Source organism: Heloderma suspectum, chromosome 5 (assembly GCF_057233095.1).
Source record: "Heloderma suspectum isolate Gila_16-S chromosome 5, 16-S_ref, whole genome shotgun sequence".
In the NCBI taxonomy this organism is placed as follows: Eukaryota; Metazoa; Chordata; class Lepidosauria; order Squamata; family Helodermatidae; genus Heloderma; species Heloderma suspectum.
The window spans coordinates 113,032,258-113,049,043 of record NC_139462.1 but is presented as its reverse complement, the minus strand read 5'-3'; the positions used below and the strand labels follow the sequence as shown (position 1 = coordinate 113,049,043).

The 16,786-nt window shown below is 47.4% G+C and overlaps 1 long non-coding RNA gene across 1 annotated transcript in view; it reads right to left on the bottom strand.

Moving 5' to 3' along the window:
- LOC146344275 (uncharacterized) overlaps positions 1 to 9,489 on the bottom strand; it is a 61,972-nt gene extending 52,483 nt beyond the window's left edge. The window contains exon 1 of the long non-coding RNA XR_014792603.1: positions 9,184 to 9,489. This is a non-coding gene — a long non-coding RNA (uncharacterized LOC146344275). The remainder of the gene's footprint in view (positions 1 to 9,183) is intronic.
- Between the last annotated feature and the right edge of the window lie 7,297 nt (positions 9,490 to 16,786).

Here is a 16,786-nt window from a genome sequence, read left to right as displayed (position 1 = left end):
CTGGCATGGGGAGGAAGGCGTCCGCAGGCCCCCAGCACTCTTGGCCTGGCTTTCTCAGGAAGAGGCCAGGGTGGGAGCACTGGGGGGTGCGCTGTGCCGAGGACTCCGGCAGTCAACCCCTTGTTCATGGAGAGGAGGGGTGGCTCGTGAGGCTTGGTGGGCGGGGCAAGCAGGGAGGCTCGCCAAGCAGGTCCAGGCCCCGCGAGCGGGGGTGGGGCGACTCGTTGAGCTCCCCTGCACCCTGGACGGAGATGGGTCCATCCATCCCCAGACTGAGCAGAAGCAAGGTCACCTAGTCACAGTCATCCCCAGTAGGTATTGTACTCCCATTTAGTTAGAGTAATTATTTCTAAATGAGCATCTATACATATAAATTAGCATATGCAAGTGTATAGCCTCTTTTTTCGGCAATGCATAAGCGGCCACCCTGCTGTAGGCTTGTTATGCCAGCCTCCTCTCAAAGGATCTGTCTGGGTATGCTGCTACATGGCCCATGCTTTCTTCCCATGGTGTGCAGGCAAATGAGTAATAAATATGAGATGTCTATGTGTGTGAATAGTGTTCGGAGATTCACACCCTGGTGTGCAGCGATCCCTAGAAGCTCTTGCTGTCTGCACTACAGCAGCTCATCCTGTGGAGGGCATTACGGTGTCCCTGTTCATGTGATGTCACGGAGACATCCCTGCCATGCGTAGATTGGCTCAGTCAGTCTACTACGCTAATGTGGCTAATGTGGAGGCGTCACTGGCATGCCACTCTGGGATTGGTGTGTGCTGATGATCTTACTAGGGATGTTGGAGAATTCCGCCATGGACTTCAGTGAGTCCATGGTGGAACGGAGCAATCCCCCCCGCGCCACCCCCCAGAATCCCCCCGGGATGGACCCTACCTGGCAGCGGCGGCAGCTCCGGCGGAGGCTCCAGGTCATCTTCTGGCTGCGGGCGGAAATGGCAGCCTCTACACCCGCCACCATTTGCGTCCCTGCCAAGCCATGATAGGCTACGTCACGGCTTGGCAGGGACGCAAATGGCGGCCGGCGTAGTGGCCGCCATTTGCAGCCGCAGCCCGGCAGCGGCCAGAAGTCTGGCTGCGGCTGGCCCCGGCCAGCGGCTCCACGGGCAGGATTCCACGGAGAGGGACGGATCGCCTCCCCCCAACCACGGATGCCCCTGAGCGGAGCCAGGTAAGGGATTTGTACATCCCTAGATCTTACCATGGAGGCGGGGAGAGTAGCACTCCCAGTTCCTATGTTCTATGTAATTTGTACTGTTGTGTTATTTTCAATCTTTGTGCATAGGATCCCGACTAACAATGCAGGGCTTGCATATCTAAGATAAGTCTCATTGTATTCAAAGGGACTTCTTCCTGGGAAGTGTGCATTGGATTGCAGCCTTAGGGTGCAATCCTATGCATGTTTAGACAGAAGAAAGTCCTACAACTCCCAGCATTCTCCAGCCAGCCCTGCTTTCCACCCTAGGACATTCTTCTGTCTAAACATGCATATGATTGTGCCCTTAGTGACATGAACAGGAGGTCAGTGTAATGTAGCTGCAATCTTGGTGGGACTATGGGAATGAATGCCCAGCCCATGCGTAATATTTTTATTTTTGTTAAACAAACAAACAAACAAATCCATGCTGGATGCATATGGATCTCAGTAGAAGTTTTACCAATGAAATACCATGGCCCTGATTCAGAGATAGTTGTACAAAGCAATTCATGCTCTGCTGGGAATGCATAGGATCCCAACCAAGCTGCACTGACATTACAGCTGTGTAAGTGGGACCACAGGGTTGCTCTGCCTGCCCCTCTCTACACACACTACACAGGACGCATGAAAAGGGGAAGCATAAGACACTTTCTTTGTTGCCTCTTGTTTGCTTGTTTAAGTCTAAAGGGACCCAGAGAAAATAAAGGATACTAAAAAACAAAACAAAAACCCTAATAACAGAACAAGGTGATGTCTATGGGGAAATGTCTCTGTTTGTTTTGTATACTAAGGAGTCTTGATGATCCAATCCGTGACTCTCAAAGAAGATTTTACTTAATTTTCTGCATTCTTTGTATGATATAAAATTGAATAATAAAAGTTCATCTTTCTGAACAGAAAAACACATTATTGATGCACATCTAGCTTTGCAGTTGATATAACACAAGAAAATATTCAGCGGCAAAAATAAAAGAATGAGTTTATTCATCTTACAGGCAAAAACGCTGTTTGCCTTTGCATAATTCCATCTAGGCATCAGGAAGTTATCAAAAAAGGGTAGAAAACGCAATTGACTTCTCTATGCCTATTTTCTTACCCCTCCTCCTGCCAAATCCCCTTAATTTGGGAACAGTGGACAATTTAAAACCCATTACAATACTATTTTATGATTTCAGAAAATGAAGGAATACCAGGAACTACCCTCCTAAGCTTTCATCATCAACCTTTTCAGTGCACCATTTCTGTAACCTCTCTTCATTCAATCAAATTGCCAACCTAGTTTTGTTCAAATATATGCTCTTCATAAAAACATGATTCCCATTCTGAGAGAGGTCATAACCCTCATGAGTTTCCTAGAAGAGTTCATTAATAAGAGCTATTAGATCCAGTTCACTTACACCTTCTAGTGTATTTCCAATTTCACAATTATTGGAACAGTGTAGGCAAGTAGAAAAAAATAGTATTAAAGCAAACAATATGGAAAGACTGTTTTGAGATCTGAACACGCGGTTCATGGATTGAAATTGACTGGCATGAACAATAGGCCACTATCTACCAGAAAAAGCTAATTAGCAAATCTCTGACAGTGAGCATTCTTTTTAAAGAATGAAGAATTTAGCTGGATCTTTTACATTGTTTGGTACATATTTTCCCTGATAGCCTCTATTTTTATCTGGAAAAAATTGAGGGGAGATTGTGGCTCCATTTAAGTCAATGGAAATGCTCCTATTGAGTTCAATTATGTGTTTGTTTCCCATTTGTAAATGTGTTAGCTATTACTATGGATGACTGGGCCAAGAACTGAAGCCATTACTGATTGTCATAGAAGGATGACAACAGCCATGGTGTTTTAGTAAAAGTAAGCTCCTTTTTCTACAGCGTTTGGTAACGCATTATTAATAGTGGGGTAATAGTAAGAATACTCAGACGTAAGTCCCACTGTGTTCAGTAGGGCTTACTCTCAGTAAGTGAGCTTAGGATTGCAGCTTTAATCATAATAATGGGTTGCCACTGAAACAGGAACATCCATACAACTGGATAGGAAATAAGTGGGAAATTGTAGAACATTTCACAAAACTTGGCAAAACTTGGGTCAGAGGAAAAGGTACTTTGCTTTGGCTACTGTGCTGCAGAACTGTTTTGGTCAAGGTTCAAACAACTGATCAATGTTTAATGTTCTCGGTACAGATGAAGCCTAAGAATGTTTACTCAGAAGCAAGTACCTTTGCAATCAATGTGGCTCACGCCCAAGTGTGAATAGCATTGCAGCCTTAGACATATTGACATACATAGAGATTGTCTCTATTCTGTGTAAATTCAAAGACTGTGGCATTTGGTGTTTACTTATGTTAAAGGCCACAATGTGCTGGATTTGATTCTGATGAACATCTCACAAGAATTGTCTTCTCTTTTCCCCCATCCTCTCTGTTCGAACCAAGCTTATATTCATGCCAACTCTTATCATTATCCGTATCAAGGCTTAACTGTCTCTTGTTAACTTGCTCTTTGGTTATACAGTTTCTTTGATTTCAGATCCTACCTCTTTATGTTCTCTATCATTACTCCCCCCACCCCACTTAAGAAGAATTTTTTTCAGCCCTCCTTTCTCCTTCGGTTTATACTCACTGGGGCCGTGTCTCCGCAACAATGGAAGGAGAAGGGAGAAGTGGTTTACCCTCATTTTTCTAGAAGCCACTTTTGGTCTGGGCAGGGGTCCATGCAGGTGTGCATGACACGGTCCCATTCCAACTTGCATCACATAACATACTTCCGGGTAGGGGTTGGGGGTCAGAGTGAACGTCATCTGACTGGCAGGTGCTGCTCAACTAAGAGAGGCTTCCCTCCTCTCCCCCCCCCCTTTCTCCTTTCCCCTGAAGGTCCAGATGCACCTGCATTTCAGGAGGAAGACTCATTGAGCACAATGGAGTTACTTCTGAGTAGACACTCATGTGCTTGTGCTGGGAAAGCGGCGGAGAGGGGGGAAGAACACAGGGATGGGAAATCAGCCCCCTTTCTAACCAAACCAATACTGCGCAGGATCTTTATAACGAAACTGTGAAGTAGTTACTTCCGAAGGCAATAAACCAAACAATGGAGAATCGGAGCCTTGAGATCGCACTTAAAATCATTTATGGAATGTGCTTTGAACTGTGCCATTTCAATTGAGGGGATCTCTGTAAATTCTGATATGGGCATTCAAGGGAAAAGCCTCATTGAGCACAATGGGAGTTACTTCTGAGGAGACACTAATAAGTTTGTTTCAGGATGGGAAACACACAGGAAACACCCCTTGACCGGGATCACAATGAAAGGCACACCCCTGGGCAGGGCTAGCATACCCGAGGTCAATGTGGGGGTTGGGTCACACAACAGCTATACCACGGAGAACCTTACTTAAGGAAAAGAATCGGACTTTAAGCAGTCTCAGGAAATCCGGTTTTTCCCTGGTAAGCTCTGGGCTGGCTGCTGGATGGCCACGACATCATGTATCCCTAACGGCCTCAACACACAGCCAGATCAGAGTAAATCGCTAGTGGAGACACCCCCTGGGACTTCAGTTCTTAACCTCACCACCTCCTGATCACTGTCTGCTCTTAACATAATTTTCCATTTCAAAATATAAACTGTAACAACAAGATTCAACAATGAATCTCAATCTCTACATCTAATTCTTGTTGGAATCCCTCTCACTTCTGTTCTACATTTCTGTGGAGTCTACTGGTTCATGGTTGCCTCTGCGATGAACTTGCAGGGTGGCCTTAGGCAAGCCACTCTCTCTTAGCCTCACCTCCCCCACTCTCAATATGGGGATAATAATACTGACCTCTTTTACAGGTTTGTAAAAATTACTGAGACATTCTAAAACATTTCCTTTGCAAGCCTGTTTTCCTCCAGCAAGGACCTAAGATAGGTAAATATTGTGAAACCTAAATACTGTTTAAACCACTGAGTATTATCACCCAAATATTATAATTAGGAGACAACAATGTACATAATACTGTTGTTATAAGCAGGACTTGATTACTCGCTATCCTAAGTACATGATAAAATAGGGACCAAAACCTTCTACGCTAATATGATCAGGGAACTCTCAACTGCACTCAGATAAGGAATAAAGAGACAAGATTCAAGGTACTGAAAATAAAAGGGGACACAACTTTATTGGTTAACTTATCTGCAGCTATAAGATCATATTTTATTCCTTTGTGAATAATCAGCCCCCAAGTTGCTCCCCAGTGCTGGGATGAACATTTGGCAGGTCAATTCAGCCCAAATTGGCATGAGGTTCAGTAATAAAAGAGGGGGGCAAAAAACCACTTTCCTTATTCCATATTCTTAGAGATTGGGAGCATGATTTTCAGGGGAAAACCTAATGGAGTTCTTCTAAGTCCCATCAAGCTGGTGGCAGCTATATGGGATTTCCCAGAATGCCCCTCAGAATTATTATTATCATTAGTAGTAGTAGTATTTACTATGAAGAAAAACAGCTAGATTCCCATCAACCAATGAATAACAACTGTGCATTTATTGTGCAAATAGCCCTGTCATTTGGGAAAGGCTCTAAATGTGAATGCATGGTTAAGAGATTGCCATTAACTTCAAGTTAAAATTGCTGTGGAATGGTTTAAACATTAGCCAAGAGGCTGCCACAATTCTCCTGATGGATCATTTAATGCAGAGCAAAGGTTCGTCATGCACTGGTTAATAGTTACACAAGCTATTCATCCTTGATTAGGTGTTTCATTTCCATTTCTATAATTGTATGATAATGAGCTCGCCTCCTTTTATTTTATTTCTATGAAATCAGAATGGAGGAAGAAAACAGAGGGAAAACTCCTTAAAGGCCACACTACACAAAAGTTAGCTGTGACTTGGGCCTAGTTCTTTCAGAGGTAGTAAACCCGGACAGTACCATTTTAGACTGTATTTTTATTTATTTATTATACAAATTTATATACCACTTTGACAAAGTTATCAAAGCAGCAAACATACAATGTAATTGCTACTAAAATATAACAATTAATACAATAATAAATCATTACTGATTAACAATTATACGATACACTCTGCTGTGTACTGCAGACTATCTGCTGGGTCACACCTAAGGGAAAGCCTGTGTGAAGAGACGGGTCCTAAGAAGATGTTTGGGGTGCAGTGTCACCAATATGCGGATGACATGCAACTCTACCTCTCATTTAAATCCTCGCCAAGGTTGGCTGTAGAAACCCTGCCCAAGTGTCTGGAGTTGGTGAGTGGCTGGATGGGAAGGACTAAGCTGAAACTGAACCCTGACTAAACCAAAGTACTTTTGGTGGGAGATCAAAAGGGGAGGTTGGGGGATGCTGACCTGGTGTTGAATGGGGTGCAGCTGCCCCTGAAGGACCAGGTCAGTAGCCTGGGGGTCATTTTAGACTCCCAGCTACCCTTGAAGATGGTTCAGAAGTTGCAGCTGGTGCAGAACATGGCGGCCCGCCTGATCAAAGGCCACCATCAGCAAGATCACATCATTCCAGTGCTGAAGGAGTTGCATTGGTTACCAGTTGTTTTTTGGGCCCAATTCAAGGTGTTGGTATTTACCTTTAAAACCCTATATTCAGTCTTAAGGAGTGCCTCCAGCAACACCAGGGATGCCGCTCAACGAGATCGGCCTCGGAAGGCCTGCTGTCTGCCCCCTCAGCCAGGACAGCTAGGCTGGTGAGGACTAGGGAGAGGGCCTTTTCTGTGGTGGCCGCCTTTCTGTGGAACTCCCTCCCTAGTGACCTCCGCCATGCCCCCCCCCCTTTGATGAGCTTCCACAAGGCTTTGAAAACTTGGCCGCTCAGGTGGGCATCAAGGGTGGGTTAGGGTTTTTTTAGAGTAATGTTGTTTTGTTCAGTTGATTTATTGTATTTTGTGTTGCTATTTGTACTGTACACCACCTAGATCAGCCAGATGGGTGGCTAATAAAGAAAAATAATAAAAATATATGTTAACAACACCTTAAACGTGGCCTGGTAGCTTATTGGCAGCCTGTGCAGGTCTTTTAGCAGAGGTGTAACATACTGCTGGAAAGAAGCCCCTGTTAGCAGCCTTGCCCCAGCTTTCTGCACCAGTTGCAGGTTTCAAGCCCGAGGGTAGCCCCACATAGAGCACATTACTCTGTGGGGACTTACTCCCCCTGAAAGGAGAGGTTTGCAGTTTGGGGGTGCTCCTGGATCCATCACTGTCATTAGAGGCCCAAGTGACCTCTGTGGCTAGAAACGCTTACCACCAGCTTCGGCTGGTACGCCAACTCCACCTGTTCCTGGATAGGGATAGCCTGGCCACCGTGATCCACACATTGGTGACCTCAAGACTGGATGACTGTGATGTGTTTGATGTGGGACTGCCCTTACAGCTGGTTCGGAAGCTGTAGCTAGTGCAGAATGCAGCAGCAGTTAGGTTACTGACTGAGGTGCCTTACTGCGTACATACTATGCCTGTGCTAAAGGATCTACACTGGCTGCCAGTCTGTTACTGAGCTAGGTTTAAGGTGTTGGGATGAATATACAAAGGCCTATACAATTCAGGAACAGGTTACCTCAAGGAACACCTCCCCCTGTACCAACCCCCCAGGCCACTATGATCGTTAGGGGTGGCCCTCTTGTCCATGCTGCCAGCTATGGATTTATTTATTACATTTATATCCCACCTTTTTTCTTCCTAAGGAACCCAAGGCGACGTACATAATCCTCCTCCTCTCCATTTTATCCTCACAACAACAAGCCTGTGAGGTCACTTGGGCTGAGAGTCTATGACTGGCCCAAAGTCACCCCGTGAGCTTCCATGGCTGCGTGGGGACTAGAACCCAGATTTCCCGACTCCCAGTCCAGCAATCTAGACACTACACCACACTGGCAATGGATTTCCATTTGGCAGCAGGGCCAACCCTCCCATGAGGTGGGGTGAATCCCCTGCCTCAGGTGGCAGATCCCAAATGGTGGCAGATTTCATGTGCTCCAGGCCACAGCTGCCAGGAGAGTAGCATTCCCCACCTGGCACCCCAGAAAGCTGTGCTGGCCAGTCTCCTGCTGCAGTAAATGCCGCAGGAAAAGAGCAGCTGGCACAGCTATCTCGAGTGCCACCCATCCAATGCCTGACTTTGAGGTAGACTCTGTGGGAAGCCCAGAAGAGGGAGTGGCCAGCACAGCTCTCCAAAGAGCCGAGCCCAAATGCCTTGCTGTGAGGGGTCCTTCTTCGGAGTGAGGCATTGGCAGGGAGGTAGCCCTGGAGATTGCCTGAGCTGCCACAGTGCAGGTGGTCTTCAGGGCCACCTCCCTGCCAGTGCCTCAATCTGAGGAAGGTCCCCTCAAGCAAGGCATCAAGGGAGAAGAGACGCCTGAAGTGCTGCTGCCACCACCACTGGTGTGGGGGGGTGTTGCTGCCGCCACTGGATAGCGAAGAGAGGGGCTGGTCACCGCCACTGCCACCACTATCACCACCGGAGGAGGGGAAGGGATGGGAGTGCCAGAAGCAGCAATACTCACCACTGCCACCACCATCGTTGTCGCAGGTGTGGGACAAAGAGAGAGGGCAATGGGGCAACCTCCTGCCTCAGGTGGCGGGAGGTCTTGCGCTGGCCCTGTTTGCAAGTAACATGGAGATGGGCCTTCTCTTCAGTGGCACCCATCCTGTAGAACGATCTCTCCTCTATGGTACATCAGGCCTCAGTGTCTTTTAGGCATTTATTGAAGATGCATCTTTATGTATGTATGTATGTATGTATGTAATTCCACCCAATAGCCGACGCTCTCTGGGTGGTTCACAAAAATTAAAACCACAGAGTTCAGCATAAAACAATATAAAATATAAAAGCTTAAAACCACAATATAACAGTACAGCCAGAATAAAACCTAGCAGCAATTCAGAGATTTAAAATACAGATTTGAAACAGCAGTGCTAAAAGATTAAGAATCTAAAATGCTAAAATAATGGGAGAATAAAAAGGTCTTCACCTGGCGCTGGAAGGAGAACAACGTAGGTGCCAGGCGAACCTCTCTAGCAAGCTCATTCCACAGCGGGGGTGCCACAGCAGAAAAGGGCCTCCTTCTGGTAGCCACCCACCTCACTTCCTTTGGTGGGGGCTCTCAGAGAAGCACCCCTGAGGCTGATCTTAGGGTCCAGGCAGGCACATATGGGAGGAGGCGATCCTTGAGATAACTTGGCCTCAAGCTGTTTAGGGCTGTGAATGTTAATACCAGTGCTTTGAATCGAGCCCAGAAATGGACTGGCAGCCAGTGCAGCTGGAAAAGTACTGGCGTAATATGATCTCGTTGGCGAGTCCCTTTGGAAAGCCAAAGCATCTGTTTGCTTTGGCCTTCCCACAGCCATCAGCTATCTTGATACCAGCCTCATGATACTATTGGGGGTGTAGGTGTGTGGTTTTTGCTTGGTTTGCTTGTTTTTATTCCTTTATAAACCACTTCAGGATTTGTTTCAAATGAGAAGCAGTACATAAATATTGTGAATAAATAAATAAATACAATAATCCAGTCTTGTACATGGGGGCTCACAGGATTGAATATATTTTAAAAAAAATAATCCACACAGAAAGCGATAAGTCAGGGAGAAGTGTTCTAGCCTCTCTTTTCCCTGATAGGCGAATGTTCTCAGTACAGAGAATTTTTCTTTATGGAGGAGAATTCAGTTATGTGACCTCTGCCTGTATCTTGAAGTATACAGCCCAGACACAGGTTCACCACCTCAGTGAGAACTAGGCCTAAGTAAACTGTGACCAAATTTTATTCTCTTGCTTTCACCAGGAGTTCATATTGGCTGGATCATGCCTTTTGGCTACACAATCTGTCATATAAAGTCAGCTAGGTTCTATCAAAATTTCAAGATTTTGAAAATTAAAATATACCTAGTGCGCTCCACCCTCAGACCATTTTTCACTGATGCCAAGTAAAAAGGTAGACAATGGAGAAAGATCTTGATTGATGAACATTACTGAGTGGTGAGAAGCATGAACAGCTAGTGTAGGACAGTGTTGGATATTAACCTGGGACAGAAAACGTAGCTCACTGAAAAACAGCATTTGTTCATAGACTGGGCATTAAAATGATGCATTAGACATAAATGGAAATAGTGATAAATGTAAAAATAAATAAGTACCTCAATCTTGCAGAGATGATACTTAATCACTGCACTGGACTCCTGGGCATCAAAAGCTGCACTCCATGAATCAATTAAGAAGCCGTAGTTGGGTTTAAGCCAATTAGTCCAGCTGAAGCAAATGGTGTTGTAGTCCGATTGATCAGGCTGTTGAGCATCAAACTTGCTCAAACATCTTTAGCGCTCCAATCATTTTCTGACATGGTTGTCAAGGTCAGGCTGAACTATATCATACCAAGCTTGAGTGCTTCCCCGAACCGGGGTCCCTGCAATCCAGTGGGGGACTGTAGATGGAGGCTGGAGTAGGCAAAACATCCTGCTCTGTTGATCAAGCAAGGGCATGAGGCCAGGTTCCTGGTGTTTATACCAGGCAATGTGCACAATCCAGAGGGCTGATGTGACAGCCATCTATTCCCTTCTGTCCCTCAAGAAGGCTATGAGGCTTTAGCTCACATGGTCCCAAGTAAACTACCAGACTATTTATTTGCTTATTAACTTGTGACATGTAATAGTCTCCTCTATACCAAAGTACCCAAGGTGACGAACATAAAACACACTAAAATTAATAATTAAAATACTAAAAAGTCAACTACAAAACAGAAGAGCAGCAGCAGCAAAATGGTTAACCATTTTGATTTCCCCAGCAGTCCTCTAGGCCTTAGAAGCACTCTGTGGAAATCAAGATGAGCGTGAGTGCAGCTGAAGGCTTGGATTGAGGATCTGCTTTCCGTGAGAGGAAGGGCTCCAGTCTGGCCCCTCTGCCTGATTTAGGTGGATCTTCCACACACACACACACACACACACACACCCCACAGCTTACTCCAGCAGGGTCTCCTGACTCTGTGCAGCATTTTCAGAGGGCTGGAGGGGCTGCTCTGGGAAGGTGGAGGCAGGGAAGACAACTTCCGCCACTGCAGTTGATCCAGTATAATTCTGGATCCAACCTAATGTCTCCAGGATGCCCAAAGAAGAAGCTGAAAAGAAGCAACTAAAATCATCATCCGCCACTTCCAGCTGTATTGCTGCCTGGTAAGGTGGGAGAGAGAGAAAGGGGAGCACGGAGGGAGAAAGACTGAGGGGAGAGTGAACTAAGTCAAGCAGGGGGAGTCAACAAAGCTAACTAAGCTAACTAAGCGGGGGGAGTCAACAAAGATGATCAGGGGACTGGAAACAAAGCCCTATGAAGACAGACTGAAAGAATTGGGCATGTTTAGCCTTGAGAAGACTGAGGGGAGATAGGATAGCGCTCTTCAAGTACTTGAAAGGTTGTCACAGAGAGGAAGGCCAGGATCTCTTTTCGATCATCCCAGAGTGCAGGACACGGAATAACGGGCTCAAGTTACAGGAAGCCAGATTCCAGCTGAACATCAGGAAAAACTTCCTGGCTGTTAGAGCAATACGACAATGGAACCAATTCCCTAGGGAGGCAGTGGGCTCTCCCACACCGGAGGCATTCAAGGTGAAGCTGGACAGCCATCTGTCAGGGATGCTCTGACTTGGATTCCTGCATTGAGCAGGGGCTTGGACTCCATGGCCTGTAGGCCCCTTCCAACCCTACTATTTTTTGATTCTACGAGTCTAGGTGCCCAGTGTGCAGCGGCAGAGGGTGGGGGCTCAACCCTACTAGGGCCACTGACAATAGAAGTAGCACAATGGCCTTCTACAGCCCTTTAAATTAGGCTGCTGACACTAAGAAAGCTTCAGAGAAAAACAAGAAGGAGGTTTCTGTGAAAGGACTGTGAGCTCAGCTTGGTACTGAGAACGAATTTCTGGGCTGAACATGTGTTCAGAGGTACCCTGTTTCTTAGTTCCGAATGCACTTGTCCCACACTGCTCCCTCCGCACTCTGAAGCCACTATTTTGCATCTGGCTCTGGATGGTGGACCTCAGGTTTCCCGTAAAAAAAAGGTCTGAAGTCTGCCAACCTCTGACCTCAAATAGCAACATAGTAAAAACTATGAGACAGCAGCAATCCATCAATGATCCCGCCAACAATAAGCACTCACAGACAGGCCTGGCATCAGGAGTCAGCATGAGAGGGCAACTGCTGAGGACCCAGAAACTGAAGAGGGCCTAGCACTGACCCTGCCACAGCTGCCACCAGGCCCAAGCTGCTGCTGCTGCTGCTCCTCTCTCCATCCCCTTGCCCAGCTGGCCCCGCTGGTTAAAGGAAGCATCACGGGCAACACAGGGCCCACACCATGCCATTTTTAAAAAGAACCAATCAGATTCTGCCTTTGGGGAGGATGGCCAATGAGGGCATGGGGGGGGCAAAGGGGTGGTCTTTTTGCTGCTCCTGTGCCCTCATTGGCTGCCCTCCCAAAGGCAGCATGCAATTGGTTCAGATCACTGTTATTTGAAACCTAAGGTTGAAACGTTCTGTTTTAAAATAGTGTGGTATAGCTGGCTGACACAGCAGTTCCTTTTGCCAACAGAGCTGGCTGGAGGAGAACTAGAGGAGGAGCTACTGTCTCCCCCTTCCCCTCTGCCCACACACAGAAAAGAAGTAAAAAAGAGAGAGCAAGAGCTGGAGAGCCGGCTGATGTGGCAGTAGGGGTGGTGTGTGTGTGGGAGACCCATTGGCTGCGGGAATGCTGGAGGTTGGTGTTGGCTCTGCTCACAGATAGCTTAGATTTCAGTGGGAGAGATTCCAAAGCATCCTTGACTTCCCCATTGAAACCAATGGAACCTAAAAGTGCTTAACTTGGGATGGGTGGTGCCCACAGACTGACCAACAAAGGGTTGTTGTTTTTTTAAGCAGTTGCCTTTATTTCACAAACCTGAGCAATTTCACCAGCTGTAAACAGGAGTCAAATTTACTACCAAGGGCAAGCATGAAGAGCAAAGCTGTGGACAAAAGCAGATATTCATATTCATTTGGGGAGTAAAATGGGGATAAAAATATGAATAAATGCAAATTTCATCTGGCATGCATTCACCCATGAGTGACGTTTCAGATGTAAGTCCTCACACACAGAGCCAAACTGGATGAGATGCAGGAGACAAAGGAACAGTGTCCCAATAGGCATTTTTTACAATGGAAAACAGCTTCATGGACAAGGATTCAGCATGAGAGAACGGCAGTGGGAAAGGATCAAGCTGCTTGATCCTTTCCCTTCCTGCTGTTTTTCCACTCAACGTTGCTCCTCACCAACTGCTGTCCTACCCTGGGGTGGGGAGAGATACGGGATCCCCATTTCTTTCTCCTGCAGAGAGAAAAGCAGTTTGGGGAGGGCAGTTTTGAGCGGAAAGACAGCACAAAGGGTAAGGGCTAAGACATCCTTCTTTTCAGTCATAAAAAAGAGACCTCTCCTACATCTTACCTAGCTTGGTACATGCACAAACACAAATGCTCTGTGTGTGTGTGTGTGTGTGTGAGAGAGAGAGAGAGAGAGAGAGAGAGAGCGTGCTTTAGACAGGTATGGAAGAATCAGCGAGGCTCAAGTTTGTCAGAGTTCTGAGTCCCACCTCGAAGCTTGGTCCACCTCATCCCATTCCCAGTTGTGAGTTCCCCACTGCATTCAGTGGGGGAAAGTACACATTTGTATACTTGCCTGTACTTTCCCCCAAACGCTCATTTTCCCAAATGCGCATTTTGCAAATGAGCATCACTGCAAGCTCGGGGATGTGCAAGCTTTGTCCACAAAATGCATTTGTGCTTGGTGGGGGGTGGGGTGACAAAGGCCAAGTTCTGCTCTTAAATGAATGGAAGCTAAATTCTCCTACACAGGGATGTCCCAAGACGTTGTGCTGCTTGAGGCGGAGCTTCAAGTGGTGCCTTCCCTCCCACTCAAGCCTTGGACAACACTGTTTTTACCTGAGGCATGTTGCTGTAGGATCTGCATTCTGCACATGCACTGAGGCAGCTTCCTTCTTATACTCTGAGCCAGTGACCATCACATCTTGTGGCAACGGATTCCAATAAATTAATGTGTTATATGTGTAGAAGGACTTTCTTTTTGTCTGTCTTCAATTTGCCATGCTGCCCATCAAATTCCCTGGGTGACTGACGTTTGAGACAGATCTCCCTTCAAAAGAAGACATGAGCACAACCTATGGGCAAATCATAAAGCATCAGTGAAATGCCCAGAGATGTGCAGAGAATCAGGCACAGAGGACTCCGTAGCCCAATCACCTGTAGCATACTGGAAATTAAGGTTGCAATCTTATACCAGTTTAGCTAGGAGTAAGCCCCACTGAGCTCAGCGGGACTTACTTCTGAGTAGACATGGATGGGATTGTGCTGTGGAAGAGAATGACTCACCAGGGAACTTCAAAGCCCCTCCACTCCCAAGCCAGGCAAGAGGTTTTTTTTTCTTTCCAGCCTCTCCCCTCTTGCTTTACTCCTCAGCTAGTCTCCCTCTCTTGACTCCTCCTCTTGGGATCTTTCATATTCTCTCCCCCCCCCCCCTCATCCACGCACAGGCAAATCTGCACTCCCACATTCTGTTTCTCTTTTGTCTTCTTTGTCTTTAAGAATCCTGTCCCACCTTCCCAGCACACCCCACTGTTTTTCTCCTTCTTCTCAGGCAACAACATGTAAGTGCCACTAAATATCATGGCACGTTCTCCTGACTAAACATTCATACCGTTCAAAGCCTTGCACAGCCAGTGAGACTTACTGACTTGTCCACACACACAGGCTGCAATCCTTCAGGAACCTAACATGTAAACCCCACTGATTTCAGTGGAGCTTTTCTTTTTCTTTTTTTTAAGCAAGTGTAGGATTGGAGGGGTGTGTGTCACATCGCCCCAAGTGATGTGGGTGAAGAGGGGGGAACAAGGAAGCAAAGGTTGATATAATTCACAGACAGTGAGGTGGAGAAAACTGGGGAGGCTGTGAAGCTGGTTGTTTATTAGAGGGGCAGGCTAGATGGAGACTCCCCTCTGCTTCCACCTCTCCGCTCCTGACTGGCATGATGGACAGAAACAACATGGCAAAGGGCTCACTCCACCTTTCCTCCTTGGTCTCCTCCTTGTGGGACATCGCTAGGGGCAGCACAGCAGAGGTGTGGACTTTTTCCCATCTTGGATCGAAGTGGGCGCTGTGCAGCTTCAGTCCATGAGGAAGAAAGCCTGTTGCTCACTTCTTCTCTGCTCCCCGCCAGCCTCCAACCAAGGCATCTCACCGCCTGGGGTGAGAAGACGTGCCACCGCCTGCCACCCACCACCTTGCGCCCTTTCTCAGCTGCCCCAACTCTCGCAAGAGTTCAGGTGGGTCTCATGAGTGTTCAACTGAGCTCTTGCGGGCCTGTATGAACTCTGACGAAACCTGTGGCTGCAGGAAGGGGAGGTGGGGGCAAGGCAGTGGGCTGGGCGGGTGCTTAATCATCCCCCATGCCCCCCAGTCTGATGCCTAAGCAAAGGATTCATCTTGCCCAGTGGAGGCTGATGGCTCCTATTTCAGTGGGGCAGTGAATCTGCTCTGAGTTTCAGTCAGAACCAATCAGAACTCTAAAGGAGCTATCCAAAGTGCTGAAGCCTATTCCCAAAATGGATTCATCACCTTGAATAGCTCCATCAAAGTTCTGATTGAAACCCAGAGCGGATCCACTACCCTACTGAAATAGAAGCCACCAGCCTCCACTCATCTTGCCTAGGGATGGCAGAGAATTCCGCCACGAATCTCGGTGAGGCCGAACTCTGTGGCGGAATGGCCTGCCCCCCCAACCCCCCCGCGGATCCCCCCGGGACAAGACTTACCTGGGGCGGATCTTCCTGGCGGCTCCGGCGGCAGCTCCGGCAGCTGTTCTTCCGACCGGCTGCCGCTGCCGCCATTTCCAATCTTGGGGGGGGGGGGGGGAGACGCAATAGGCTACGTAAAGATTTACATAGCCTATCATGGCTAGGTTTAAAAAAAACAAATACGTGATAGGCTATGTAAATCATTACGTAGCCAATCACGTCTGACTTTAAAAACAAAACAAAACATGCGCGTACGCAAATGGCGGCGGCTACGGCCACCGCCATTTGCATTCCTTATTTTGGCCCATCTTAGTCTACGTAAATATTTACGCAGACTAAGACGGGCCAAAATAAGGAATGCAAATAAGGAATGCAAATTTGCGTACGCGTGTGTGTGTGTGTTTTTTTAAAGTCAGACGTGATAGGCTACGTAAAGATTTACGTAGCCTATCACGGCTGACTACAGGGACGCAAACGGCGGCGGCTATGGCCGCCGCCATTTGCATCCCTGCTAGCCGGCGGCCGGATGTCCAGCTGCTGGCGGAGCCGGCTGGTGGCTCTGCAGAATTCCCGTGGAGCAGAGCCGGCCGGCCAGGATTCCGGGGGGAGGGACGGAGCGCCTCCCCCTGCCCCAGCGGAACCCGGCAGAGCCAGGTAAAGCCAATTTCGTACATCCCTAATCTTGCCTCATGAGAGGGCCAGCCCTGCTCCCCACAATCCACCTCCTGAGCTTGGGCTCACCTTGCCTCTGCATGATAG